Genomic DNA, 15554 nt, shown 5'->3' with positions numbered 1-15554 from the left:
AAGCAAAATCTACAGATCAGAAGGATTTTCTAATATTGTTTTATTTAGAAATAATAGAAAGATACTTCAATCTTCTTCCACTGTGGCCATATGCTTTTTTCTTTTCATTTGCATTTTCTGCTTAAGTAGGCCATACGCTTTTTAAAAATTTGCAGGACTAACCTATTTTAACTGCAGATAGTTAATCCCATTGGTACTGGCATGTAAATTCTTATGACTAAAGTCAAAGTGAAAATACTTCTATCAAATTTCATATAGGAGCTATAAGATTACTGGGCATTTTAAGTTTTCTGTGCAATGTCTAATCTTAATACTTCTTGAATCGATATAAGCATTATCCAGTTTGTCGAGGACAGTCTTGTTGTAATAGTGGATCGAGTTTTATGTTGTCCTTATAGATGTTAGTATTTCGTATCAAGTTATAAAATGTAATCTGTCTTATTATGCGCATCTAGAACTTGCAGACTTCATCAAGATAAAACATGTCAGACAAGCTAAGATGTAATCAGATACAGCGAGATGCATAAGACATTTCATTTCACACACAAGTTTGCTTCTGTTTGCAATATGCCTCTAGCTCTGCCTTACTACCCAGGAGTTCTAACAGAATACAGTTACTGAAATCGCTCAAAACAGACACATTTGTATTTGTGTGCTATAAGGGTATATATTGCCCGATTGAGTATATTCCCTGCAGGAGAGAGCTTCCATTTTAAACAGGCATGGATGTAAATAGCCTTACATGCTTACAATTCTATACATATGATGGGTGAGAGAGTTTTCCATAGACTAGTTTCTGGCTGTATACTTGTTTCTCCTCCACTGCTGACATATTTCTGAAAACAGGTGCTGGGGAAATGTTTATTATTTAGATGTCCTCTCTGACCCTGCTGGCTGAATCAGAACAATATTCCCGGATGTCATTCCTACACGGAAGTAATGCAACCACACACAGAAGTGACTGTAAACTACATATAGCTGTCTCATCTCTAGCCAGATCCCAAAAATGCCTATGAGCACTCCAACATGAGGGGCATGAGAAGCAGTGAGGTGGAGGGGAATCAGAGCGGAAAGAGCCAGCCATCTTAGCTACAGCCAAGGGCTGCACGAGGACATTTCAGTCAACGACGGACCATATACACCACGGTGGTCCCTTCAGATTATTATATCAAATTTTCCCTGTATGTTTTCTGTGTTGAGGTATGTTTAGACACACAAGTACTTGCCATTGTGTTACAACTGCCTAGCAAATTCTGTACAGTAATAGGCTATAACCAGGCAGCCTCGGCATATAGGAGGCTCTACCATCTAGGTTTGTGTAATTACACTTTATGATGTTTGCACAACAACAAGTCACTTAAGGATGCATTTCTCAGAAAGCATCCCTGTCATTAAGCAATATAGCTGCATTTGCACTTAAAATAGCTTGCTTTTGCAAAGTCTGTAAAAACATATTACCATGTCGAACACTGCTAAAGCCTCTCCCACCACAACCTTGTCAGGAGCCCATGCAAACAAGAGGCCGGGCAGTTTCCTGGTGAATCCTTCTCTACTGGCAGAATTTGAAAAGCGATTCTGGCAGAGGGAAATCCAGTTGCTATCAGATCTCTAGCTGCAATGGCTTGGCAGAATGTGGTACCCCAAGGGGAGACAGAAGCCAGGAGAAAAAGCGGGTTTAGGGAGAAAAAAGGTCATTATTTGACATGATAAATTTGAGTTTTTGAGGGATATCCTGGTAAAGGTACTAGTAGGCAGGTATTTATTGATACATCTGTAATTCTAGTACCACCCTCCTATTAAAGAAAATTCAAAGAACCCAAAGGAATGCAGGGAAAGAGAAAAAGAAACAACAAGAAAGCATATTGTATATGGTGTTCAAAACACTAAGCCACTGGTATGGCCTCCCTGTCACAGGGAGACCCTCTAGGACCTTTTCTGAAGAAAATCCTGAGATTCGGAAAAGGTCCTAGAGGGTCGCCTTGTGACAGGGCATTGCCCCTTTTTTGCCAGATCAGGGGAAGGTCAGGAATGGGAGCACTGTGGGGTCTCAGGGGAGCCGCTGTTTACCAAGAAGGGTGGGAGAATTCCAATTTGTAATCATTTACAGGGTTTTACTGACATGTTCTAGAGCCTGCTGCTGGTCGTGTGGCCACATGGCTGAAGCTGGAGCCCCAGCTCTGGCAGAGGAGGAGCCCTGGGTGGGGTTTGCAGGAGGCTGAGTTCCTCTAGCTCAGGCTGTGTAGGTAGCACAAATTCAGTTTTTTATATTTATATTAATACTTACGATTTTTATACTAACACTGTCCCCTAGATAACCAAGCGTTTTCAGTCAGAGTTTTTTCAGACGGGTATTTATTTGAAGCTGGAGCCTTTGTTTGCTCATAGTCACTGACTCCTAATAAATAACACTCTAGCACCCACCTAACAGGTCCTCTGAACTTAGTAGATTGAAAACATCAGTAACACACCACGTGGTTTCGGAAGACCCTACCTACAGTTGAGAATCTGACAGCTGCATGATATGGACCCCGACAGGGCTCACAGGTCAAGGAACACGTGCTCCCCACCAGCAGAAGGCAGGCACTGGACTGGTGCATGTGGAGTGGAGCACTGTTGCCTTGTAGGCATGGGACATTTCAGCATGGGTCAAGTGTTCCCCACACCAGTCCCTCTGCCAGGGCCTGGATCACCCTAATTTATTGTCTTTTCAGCTCAATGAGGTAGATACTGTTGGCATCTCCAGTTTACAGCCCAGAATCTGAGGCTCCAAGAGGCTTATGGACACGCCCAATGGCCTGCCCATGCTGGAGTCCCTCCATCTTCTCCAGAGCCTGCCCTTGCCCCCCGCACTGCTGCCCTGTGTCCTTGTCTGTGTCAGAGTCTGCCGTCCCCTCCTCACTGCGTACTTCCCACCCCCAGGCTGACACAAGGTAGGTAAGTACTTGGGAAATACTGGCAAAAGCTGGAACAAGTAAATGGATGAATGAAGTCTACATGGTCGAGGAGGTTGGGTGGCACAGGCTCAGGCCATATTTTGGAATGGAAAGACAGCACTGGTTGAGCCTTCTTGAAATCCAGTGTCTGCCCCCACTTGACTGTTTCACACAATTCCTTAAATTGTGACTAGAGCAAAAAAAGGAGCTGACCCTTCCTTAGGTGATGATTTCCCTTACTAGCCCCTTGAGATATGACCCCGAAGGCTCAGCCAGAGCTGCAGGGAGATGCCAACCGCACTGTTCACTGCCGGCATGTGGGCTCAGAAGGGTGTTGGCAGAGAAGGAACCTCCCGGCCCAGGCGTCAGACTTTCCACTGAAAGCAGCCTGGGAAGCTTGCAGTCAGCTGAAAGTTTCTGCCGACACAGTGTATGTGGAAGATGCGTTCCCTAACTCCCTGAGGTGACTTCGGGGCAGCCCATCCGGCTTCTGATCTGGGGAGGCAGCTGGAGGCAGAACCCCAGATGCTAGCCCTTCCCACCCCTGCTGCCTGCCTCTCCTATGCCCCTGCCTGAGCACAGCTTTGCCTGGAGAGCCTGAGCCCTGGTGGGGCTTCATGTGTGTGGTTCCAAAGGTGTCTGGAGCCCACCACCCCAGAGAAAGAGATAGTTAGACACCATGAGACGCTTCTCTGCCCAATTCACCATTCCTGCTTTGACAGACATTCACACCCCAGAAGGCTGGTCAGAGGCATGCCAGCCACACTCGGTCCTTCCCTTTGCTCTGGTCCTTTTGTTTTACCTTGCCATCCTCCCTATTCATTCATGGAGACACCCCTGGAAGCCCCCTGGAAAGCTGGGTGGATGCAGGGCAGCTGCAGTGCGTGGAAATGAAGCAAACCCAGAGGATTCCTCCCTGGGCTCCTGGATGTCCTGCCGAGGGGAGAGCTGGAGTGTGTTTGAAATATCAGCCTCAAAGAGGTTGCAGTGAGCCGAGATCTCGCCATCGCACTCCAACCTGGGCAACAAAGGCGAAACTTCAGGAAAAAAAAAAAGGAAATACCAGCCTTATTTGTGCTCACACACACCATGCTTCAGTGGCCCTGCTCACCATACACAGAGCTCAGGAAAGACTTCACATTCATTGCTGAGCCAAAAGGCACTGGGGTACAAGTCTGACAGTGTGATCCCAAGCTAAACATCATCACATGCCACCAACCACAGAAAGTGTCTCCTGCCTCACCCAAAGCCTCTGCTTGTCCAGGCCCCTACAGGTAGGGTTGCCACGTAAAATGCAGAGCACCCTGTGGAATGTGAATGTCAGATAAACAATTAGTAAATTTTTGAAATAAATGTGTCCCAAATATTGCATATGACACATTTAATAAATTACTTATGTACTTGATATTCAAATTAACTGGATATCCTATATTTTTATTTTCTAAACCCAGCAACCTTATCATTACTGGGCCATCACCGGTACAGATAATTGAGGAATGACTAATAGCTATTGTCCATGACTCATTCTTTGTGTCCATAGGCTTCTAACAATAACAACAACAGCAAATCTTACTTGGACTATGACATAATTACAGCTGTTCAGGGAAGTCCCCCAGCACCTACTCCTGCGGGTCTCAGGCATGTACTTGGTGTATCAGCCAGAATGATCTTTCTATGAGAAAAATATGGCAACATCAGACCCAAATTCAAATATTCCTTTACAGTCTCCTGTGTCTCCCACGAAAAACAAAACAAAACCTTACTGTGTTCACAAAGCCTTTGTCCCTGGAACCCTCCATAACCCTCCTACCTCACCATAATTCACTGTAGGCTTCATGGCAGATGAGAGAGAATAAACAAGAGAAGGTCAGTGTGTGTTCACATCCCAGGCCCGAGATGGGAGGAGAGAAGGGGTGTCCCACTCAGTCGCTTCTGCTCCCTCCTTAGGTGAGCTCTTGTGGTAGAGCTAAGAAATGAGAAGGAAAAAATATAAATTCCATAAAAGGACAGGTCAAATTTCCATTCTTCATAAATATAACTATATATCTATAAAATATAAAAGAATCACTGGCTGGGCAGGGTGGCTCATGCCTTTAATCCCAGCATTGTGGGAGGCCGAGGTGGACAGATTACTTGAGGTCAGGAGTTGAAGGCCAGCTAGGCCAACATGGTGAAACCCCATCTCTACTAAAAATACAAAACGTAACCGGGCATGGTGGCATGTGCCTGTGATCCCAGCTACTCGGGAGGCTGATGTAGGAGAACTGCTTGAACCCAGGAGGTAGAAGCTGCAGCAAGGCAAGATTGTGCCACTGCATTCCAACCTGGGGACAAAGAGAGACTCTGTCTCAAAAATAAAAAATCAGTTGTCTTAGAAGTATTAATAGTAGGAAAAAATGAGAATTCAAAAAGATGATTGGCTATAAGATAAATAAAAAAATAAAGCAAGAGTTTTTCTCATAAAGCAGCAATAATTAATTTAAAATATGATAAAACAGTAACAATAGTAAATAAAAGCATAAAGAAAGTAAAAATAATCCTAGCAAGAAATGAGAAGACACCCATTTTCAGAGGCTTAAAGTATTTACTTAGAAAATTTGGAAAACTGTGTTGGTCTTGAGTTTGTGATGGTTCGACACAGGACTTTACAAAGGTTGGAAAACAATGTGAATTCAGGAGAAGCCACACTTCAAGTACACATACACTCATTCATTCACTTCCAGTACAGTGCTCGATAAATTCCATGAGCCAGTCAGCTGTTAAATAGACCTTGTGTTAGATACTGTTGGCATCTCCAGTTTACAGACCGGAATCTGAGGCTCCAAGAGGTTTAGGGACATGCCCAATGGCCTGCCCAAATATCTGGCTATGGTTCAGGTAGTCCAGGTTCAGCCATGACGTTTGGTAGGTTAGACGTATTAAATGACTTTCCATTTAAGACATCATTTTGCAATGTGTTTGTCAAGACCTCAACACATCATAGTCAAGGAACATGTGTACATGCTTCTCCTTGTTTTATTATTAATTTAGGGGAAGGCTTAATTATTTGCGTGCTGGGTCCCAAGCACATGTGGAATGGTGATCAGATTAAAAATTATCAATCAGAAATGAATCAGAAATTGTTCCCCTCATTCTCATCTGGTTTTGTGGGTTTTGATCCAGAGCTTCTCTCTGCCCAAGGAAAGCAGTAAATCCATGAAAGTGTGTTTGCAGGTGTGAGGTGGGAGGAGTGGGAGCCTTTCTGGAGGTGGGACACATATGTGGCTGCCTCCTCAAGCAAGTAGGGACATGGCCTCATTCCTGCGCAGCTCTGGGTCATGGGAGTGTGGTCCTATTCCATGCAGACCTGAGACTCCGATGGCTCACTGAGGCCTGGGACTGAGCCCTGAGTGCCACTATCACTGCTGGGCTGCAGAAATCATTCAGGTGGCTGAGTAGGGGACAGAAGACACGGTATCCCCACCCACAAATGGACGGTGTGGATTCATGATGCCCATGTGTTCTTCTAAATGGTGTCTGTAGCTCCCCATCCCTCTGCACCATCTCAGGGAGAGCAGGTGGCCCCTTCCACCAAACAAAGAAAGCACATCCCGAGATTGAATTTTCCAATCTTCACAAAAGTGGGGGTTTGGAGCCAGAGCTAATCTGATTTACAAAAATACAGAAATGTGATATTTCTTGTAACCAACGCTATGGGAACTCATGTGAACACATTCACAATTTGTTATGCTTAAATCATCTTTATTCAGCTCAGGGGTTGGGTGGGTGGGAGCTTGAGCTTCAGGTCCACGAAGGTGGGTTTGGATTCAGCCTCTGCCACTCACTCTCTGGAATAACATTCAAAACATTTAACTCCTCTAAGCTTCAGTGTGCTCATACAAAAAATGGGACTAACAATACTGGTCCTATGACATTGTGTGAGGATAGAATAGTACATAATAAGCCATATTAGAAGTGCTTGTTAAGGTGTGTGGCACACAGTATGTGCTCAGTCAATAGCCTCTGCGTGTAGTAACAGCTCTGGCAGTAATTTTGGTAGCTGGAGGGATGGCAATAGTTGTGGCAGCAACAAGTATTTTATCCTCATTTCACAGATGAAGATATAGGTTCACAGAAAATAAATATCCTCGAGTCACCGGGTACCTTGCCACCCCAACACACATCCTAAAACCTGGCAAATGTTAATTTTAATGATTATCTGGGTGAATGGATTAATGAAAGGGGAAAGCAGAGCCGGTGGTGTGGGGGTTGGTGTGAATGCCCACTGAGGTCTGAAGTGGGGTGCCGATTCGTCCATCAGTAGAAAGTTACTTCGGTCACATCTGCAGTGGGGGACTCTTCCCTAGAGGCCTAGGCTGGGAAAATCTAGCAAGGGCAATCAGTCAAGAAAAAGAAATAAAGAGCATCCAAACCGGAAAGGAGGAAATTAAATTATCCCTGTTTGTAGACAACACAATCTTGTATATAGAAAATTCTAAATACTCCACCAATCTTAAATTTAGTAAATGAATTCAGTAAAGTTGCAGGATAAAAAATCAACATACAAAAATCAGTAGCATGTCCATAAATCAATAATGAACTAGCTGAGAAAGAAATCAAGACAACAATCCCATTTACAATGGCTACAAAAAACATGAAATATCTAGGAGTGAATTGGGCCAAGAAGTAAAGAATCTCTACTATGAAAACTATAAAACACTGAAGAAAAAAACCATAGAGGATACAAAAAATGGAAAGACATCTCATGTTCAGAGAGTGAAATAATTAATATTGTTAAAAATGACCATACTACCCAAAGTTATCTACAGATTCAATGCCATCCCTTTTAAAATACCAATGACATTCTTCAAATAAGAAGAAATAATAATCCTGGCCAGGCATGGTGGCTCACACCTATAATCCTAGCACTTCGGAGGCCAAAGCAGGAGGACTGCTTGAGGCCAAGAATTCAAGACCAACCTGGCCAACATAGCAAGACCCCATCTTTCTTTTAAAAGGAAAAGAAATCATAAAATTTGTATGGAACTAAAAAAAGACACCAAATGGTCAAATTAATCCTGAGCAAAAAATGAAAAGTTGAAGGCATCACACTACCTGACATCATAATGTATGATAATCAAAACAAATCTATGATATCAAATCTATGATAATCAAAACAGCATGGTACTCATATAAAAGCAGACATATAGATCAATGGAATAGAATAGAGAACACAGAAATAAATTCACATATTTATAGCCAATTGATTTTTGACAAAGACCCCAAGAACATACACTGGGAGAAAGGACAATAAATGTTCAATAAATGGTGCTGGGAAAACTGGATATTCATATGCAGAATAATGAAGCTAAGTAGATCCCCATCTCTTACACATTAAAAAATCAAAACAAAATGGATTAACCCCTTAAACATAAGACCTAAAGGTAGGAAACTAGTAGGAAAAAGCACAGGAGAAGTGCTTCAGGATATTGGTCTGGATGAAGATTTTATGGTGAGACCTCAAAAGCACTGGGAGCAAAAGCAAAAATAAACCAATAGAGTTGTATCAAACTTAAAAGTTTCTGCACGGAAAATAAAACAATCAACTGAGTAAAGAGATGGCCTGCAGAGTGGGAGAAAATATTTGCAAGCTAGTCATCCAATAAGGGATTAATATCCTGAGTATACAAGGAACTCAAACAATTCAACAGCCAAATATTCAACTAATCCAATTTAAAAATAGGCAAATTATCTGAACAGACACTTATCAAAAAAGATATAAAAATGATCAAGTATATAAATAACTCTCAATATCACTATTCCTGAGATAAATGCAAATAAAATCAAAATAAAATATCTCAACCCAGGTAGACTGGCTTTTATCAATAAGACAAAAAAAGAATAAATATGGATGAAATGGTATTATTAGAGAGGCATCAATATAATATATATGTGTGTAAACATAGAGCACACAATATATTTTGTGTGTATACATATGTATATAATGCATACACACATATTTGCTTAGTTTCCTGGCTGCCTCAGGAAAGAAAAGCCTTAACTTCCATCCCCTTCTTGTGGCTGAGCTGTCCCTTAGTGATCATGAAATATATCCATGATTAGTAAATTAATTTGTGCACCTCTTTATCTTCATTCTACAGGTAGAATAAGCATGTTTCTCTTCCCAGAGTCAAAGGAAGAGGATTGAGCTGGAAAGAGGATTTTTGGGTAATGTTGGCAATCCACGCCACCCTTGTCAGCCTCAGTTGACTGAAGTGTGGAATGGGGATTTACTCTCTGTACGACTCCTAGAGTGCTGTGATGATCCAAAGTGACAGAAAGCTCCAGCAGTCACAGACGGCTGGGATACAGAAAGGGATACAGAAAGCAGTCACACTGGCCCTCTGCCCTTGTGATAAGGCCGCCTCCTACGGCTAGCACCCAGGGCAGCTGGAAAAGAGGCCGGGGAAGGCTCCCCTGAGCACTAAGAGAGAGGCCTCAAATATGCAGAGAAGCCCATGCGCTGTCCTCAGGGCGTGTGCATGGCCTCCACTGTGCACCTCTTTGAAACAGGAGAATCCCCTGATCTCCCTCACATGGTGCATGATGGGGGTGTGGCTCACATGTGTGGCTGCCCCACCACTCACACCCCTAGGGGGAGCATGCAGATGGGCAGGTTCAGAGGCTGGGGTGAGTGCTTTGGGCTCCGGCCCTGCAGTAGTGTCGAGGAACGGGTGCCTGTAAACCCAGTGTTACAAAGCTCTTTCAGCTTTGCTGTACACAGATGGCTTGTGTGTTAATCAACTGAATGGACCCTCTGCCTTATCGCATGGGCAGAGGGCCAGTGTGACTGCTTTCTGTATCCCAAGAGCTCTTGCCCAGCATCCTGGAAGAATCTGATCACATGCGGGCTAGAAGGATGAGTGCAAGATTTTATTGAGTGGTGGAGGTGGCTCTCAGTGAGATGCATGGGGGGCCGGAAAGGGGAATGGAGTGGGAAGATGATTTTCCCCTGGAGGTGGGCCACCCAGTAGCTGATCTCTTCTCTGATCACCCCTGGCTAAACTCCCCTCAGTATTCAGGTGTTTCTCCTCTTCTCTCTCTCTCTGCCACATCATTCCACTGTCCAACAGCTTATCAGCTGGTCTGCTGGTCTACTTCTGCAGCTTGGGGTTCAGGGTTTATATGGTTGCAGGATAGGGGGTGTAGCAGGCCAAAAGGCAACTTTCTGGGCACAAAAACAGAAATCTCTGTTCCCATTTAGGGCCACAGGCCTTCAGGCTTGAGGGTGGGGCCTTTGCTGGGGAGCCACCCTTTTTTTTACCCAGTGTTTCACTGTCTCCTGTCACCATCATTTCCCCCCTCTGAAGAAGTACATCTAATTGCCATTAGAATATGGATGATGACCAGTCTTAGCTAATTCCTGCTGACAGAGGGCATTGTTTTGGGGAAAATGTTAGTCAGATTCCTCCCAGAGATCTATCTAAGGGTCCCTGGCAAAGGGGAGCCATCATCTGAAGCTCCAGTTGCCTGATCATTTTGAGTTTGATGACCTCTAAGTGAGAGAGAAAAAAAAAAGTTTTTAAGGTTAAGTATGCTTGGGTTAAAAATGTGTATTACACAAGGAAAGAATCTAGTACCAAAGATTACAGAAATAAGAAGTAAAATATACTAATTATCCTGAAAACACTATTGTGCCCCATGGTCTAGAAAAGAACAAAGGTAAGAACAGCAAGCATAGACAAGACTATAAAGAGGATATCCAGGGAGTATTAATTAACACTTATCTTTTGTGATTTTTAGCTTGAGGTTCCCGATCTCTTCACATTGGTATTTTGGGTGCTTTTCTGTGTTGAAAGAGGTGACTCTGTTGCTTCCCAGGCCTTTACACGGGTATAATGAATCCAAGAGTCTATTCTGGTGACCTTCACTGCCACAGGAGTGGGAAGAACTAGAGTGCAAGGTCCCTCCCAACCAGGGCCTACTGAGGGAGAAAGGTGAGGAAGTACCTTTACACTGCTAGGTTCCCTGGGCTGAATAGAGGTGGCCCTGGTTCATGGAATTGGGCCTTCAACAGTTGTTTTAGTTCCTGTTGGAAATGGACCAACAAGGGTATGTGTTTAATTAAATCAGGGGTTTCTTAGTCTAGCATGAAATCATTGGTGGGAAAAGGCCATCCATACATAGTCTCAGAGGGACTCAAACTCAGTCTTAAAGGAGTGTTTCTGATGCATAGCAGGACTATGGAAAGATGGGTAGTCCAGGGGAGATGAGTCTCCTGAGACAGTTTCCTGAGGTGCGTTTTGGTAATATCATTTGTCTTTTCTACCTTTCCTGAGGATCGTGGTCTCCAAACACAATGAAGATGGTACTGTATACCTAGTGCCTTTGAGACCCCCCCTGGGTGACAGCTCCCTTGAATGAGGGGCCATTATTGCTCTGGTGGAACTTATGAAGTCCAAAATGAGGAATTATTTCATTGATTAGTACTATTATCACCTCAGAGGCTTTCTCTGTCTGACATGGAAATGCTTCTACTTAGTGAAGATATCTATCCATATGAGGAGGTACTGGATGCACCTTGCCTTTGGCATATGGGTGAAATCAATTTGCCATTCTTCTCCCAGGTATCCTTGAGGAAGAAGTCATTAATTAAGGGGATTGTTTTTAAGGCAGGTCTTGCAAGCATTAAAAACCTGCTTAACTGTTGGTATCAGGTTTTTACCTGAGAACAATCTCTGAGCCAGTTGATAGGTTATATCTTTACCTAGATAGAAGGCCTGGTGAACGCTTTTAAGAACTTTCCATTGGTTTCCAGCTGGTAGATGAAGCATGCCATCCTCCGATTATAGCCATCCTAAGGACTAAAGGATATATCCCCTAAAGGCGGCCTGTTCTATTTCCATAGGAGGGTATTGAGGTTTTATTTCTCTGATGGGGCCCTCCCAGATCAGGGGGGCTTCAAGTGGGTCAGACCTGGGGCCCCCTTGCTGCTGATTTAGCTGCTCGGTCTGCCATCCTGTTTCCCTCAGCTATTTCATCCATCCCTGTTTGGTGACCTTTACAATGTATTACTGCCACTTCCCATGGGAGAAAAACCGAGCAAAAAAATCTATTAATTTCCTCATGGCATTTAATAGGATACCCATTAGCTGTGAGGAAGTTCCTGTCTTTCCAGATAATGACATGGGTATGGAGAACTAGGAAAGTATACTTAGAATCAGTATAAAGCTTGACTGTTTTTCCTTGGCTTAATTTGAGTACCCTCATGAGGGCCTTTAGTTCACCCAGTTGAGCACTTGTGCCTGAGGGAAAGGTGTGCTCTCAACAATATCATTCAGAGTAACTATCGCATACCCTCCTTATGGGTTCCTTGTTTGACAAAAGAACATCTGTCCATAATGATAATCCAGTCTGGGTTCTCTAAGGGGCTTTCCCTGAGGTCTTCTCTGGCCACATAAATTTGTACTACTATTTGTTCACAGTTATGTTAAGTTCTTCAGCTTCCTCTGGGAGGAAGGTGGTTGGATTTAGGGAGGAACAGGTTCTTAATTGGACTACAGATCCTTCTAATAACTGAGCTTGATACCTGAGGAGGTGGTTTTATCTGTTAGCCAGAGACTTTTCTTAGAATTAGTCCTGACACATTATGTAGGGTATAAATGGTTAAGTTATTGCCCATGGTAAACTTAGTAGCCTCTGGTACCAGCAAGGCTACTGCTCTGATTGCCCAGAGTCAGGCCATTCTTTGGCTACCAAATCGAGCCCTTACTCAATTAGCCTACAGGCTGCTGGCTGGATCCCAGACCTGTGTTAGGACTCCCAGTGCCATTCCCTTTCTTTCTGACACATAAAGATTAAATATTTTTCCTTTGGGTACACTAAGGGTTGGTACCTTAAGCAAGGCTTGTTTTAGTTGGTCAGAGGCCTTTTTAGCTTCCAGTTCCCAAATTAGACAGTGAGTGTTAGCTACTTGAGTCTCCTTTATTAGGTGATATAAGGGACGTGCTATTTCACCACACCCAGGTATCCACATCTGCAGAATCCTGTATTGCATAAGAATCCCCTCAGTTGCTTGAGTGTTTGGGGGAGGGGAAAGGAGGAGATAGGTTTAATCCTTTCTTTGGCCAATGCCTTGTTCCCCTCTGACAAGACCAGGCTTATGTACTTCACTGAAGTCTGAAAGAGCTGAGCTTCAGATTTTGAAACCTTATATCCTTATAACCCTGCAGAGAGAAGAAGCCCAGCATGGCGAGTGAGGCCTCAAAGAGAACGAGAAAGGCACTTGAAGGAGAGCAGACTGGTGGGGGCAGTGGGGCCTGAGTAGGAGAGGGAGGTTTGGATGCGGCTGAATGGCCTGGCACAGGCACTTGGAACTCAGCAGGGACTGAAACCATTCTGAGAGTTAAGAGTGACAAAGAACCATCTCTTTATGAAATTCTTTAGATTTACTGGTGCCAAGTGCTGGTAAACTGCAGCTGTTTCAACATCAAACCCGGATAGTGGCCCTGCAGCCCGCAGCCGAGTACACGGCTCCCCCGGCAGTTGGTGCCAAGCTTCACACACCAGTCCACATTGCTACATATCAATCAATGGGCAACAAAGGCAGTGTGATGAGGAATGGGATCTTTACAATAGTCCTGGAGTGCATCCTCACAACATAGTCACTGATTAAAACCAGAAAAAGAATAAATTTACATTGGCAAAGTGTGACATCCACCACCTTAATTAAATGATCAACACGAACATCATCAGCCTGGGGCAAACTAAAATTACATGCCGCCCGGTAGAATGGGAGAAGAGCACCGCAGAGTGTCTGTGGGATTTCTGCCGAAGTGACAGAATCTCAATCGCATCCTGAGCCGAAACATCCGAAGAAAACCAAGTGAGAGGCATTCTACACAGTAACTCTCCCGTGGTCTTCACACCGTGTTCAGGTCAGGAAGGTGAAGAGAAGGCAAAGGGACTGTGTGGGTTTCAGGACACTGAAGAACCGTGACAACTGAATAAGGCACATGGCTGGGAAATGGATCGTTTGCCATAAAGGACTGCTACTGGGGCATTGGGTACATTTTGCATAGGGCCTGAAGGCTATTTGGAGTTACTGTATCAGTGTTAATTTCTTGATTATGGTTATAATAGAAAACTGTCTTTGTATGAAACAGTCAATAACGTTGGGGTGTTGGGGTTTCTTGTTGGCAATCTACTCTCATAGATTCAGGAAAAAATATTTGTACCATGCCAGCAATTTTTCTGTAAATTTGATGTTTCAAGATAATAAAAAGAAAAAGGAAACTGAGGTTCAAAATGTTATATAATCTGACCGAGTCCACATGGGAAATAAGTGACCACTCTGGGTCAAAACTCCAGCGCCTTTCCCCTAAAACCATGCCCCGCCAACCATGTCCGAGGTCCTCCACATCCGAATTGGCCTCTGTTCCCGCTCATCACCTGCAAAACAGCCCTGACTCCCCACAGCCGAGTTGCCGGAGCTGCTCCCCACCTGTCCTGCCCTGCCCTGCTCTGACCTGGCTGCCCCATGCCACACCTAGCCCAGCACCCACCTTACGACGTGGCAGGCAGCACTGGGGCAGCTGAAAGACTCCATGCTGCAAATCAGCACTGCCCGGCTTTCTGCTCCTGGGAGTGAGGTCCATTGGCTGAGCTCTCGCTCTCTGGAAGAGCTCCAGACTCCTCCTCGAGAGTGTAAGATTTTTCAAACCAATTTCAAATAAGCCGGGGGAGGTTTTCCTGTCTTGGTTCCCATTGTTACCACCTCCACAGTTGGAGATTCCCTCCTAATTGAGACACTGGAACCGGGACCTCACCAACTAGGGCTTCATATATCACTGGGCCACTTAACATAGTCACCATTGCAGGTTGCCAGACATCACCAAAGACAGTTCTGCCACAGACGGAAACTGTGGCTCTCCTGTGATCTTCCAGGTGCTTCCCTGACTCCTCCAGTGAACCCTCCAGGGCAGAGGGAAGTGGAACCTGCAACATATTTGCCTGCCACTCTGCCCATGCACCTGCCAACTCGGCTGCAGGCTCCAGGGACACGAGCTGGAGGGGCCTGGGGCTCAGAACTGAGCCAGGTCACAGGGCAGACAGGTTGCTTGGACCAACCTGACCACTCTCAGCTGGAGCAGTGACATCTTCATTGTCTGAAACTAAACCAGGAACCCAGTGGGGCTCCCTGAGTGCCCGTGTAAGGGCTTTCAGCTTTCACTGCTAAGGAGCTTGCTAGGGACAGGGTGGGTGACCTCAGCCAGGTGGGAATTTATCTTCTTATGGACCTGGAGTTTCTCTTTGGCAGCTTCTGTGCTCCCCTCAAGGGTCCTTCTCCATCCTCCAGCCTGAGTGCTCTGTGATGAAATGCGCTATGTAAACACCATGCCTATTTCCTGCCTGGAGCACATGTTTTGGGGTAGGGCTCTCAGAGGTGTGGAGGAAGCCTGGCAGCCCCCACCCCTATAAATGCTGCTGTCTACCTTGCCCTCTGACTTGGAGGCAGAGACCCATGCAGCTGAAGGCTCTGTGTGTGGGTGAGTTTAGCCCCATCCCCTGGGCGTTCTCCAGCATGAGGATCGCAGGCAGAGAGGACCAGCCAAGCAGCCACAGGCCTGACCAAGGCCCAGC

The sequence above is a fragment of the Aotus nancymaae genome, unplaced genomic scaffold, assembly GCF_030222135.1.
Source record: "Aotus nancymaae isolate 86718 unplaced genomic scaffold, 86718_ANA_hifiasm-v0.15.2.pri h1tg000010l, whole genome shotgun sequence".
Taxonomy (NCBI): domain Eukaryota; kingdom Metazoa; phylum Chordata; class Mammalia; order Primates; family Aotidae; genus Aotus; species Aotus nancymaae.
This window is presented reverse-complemented; position numbering follows the sequence as displayed.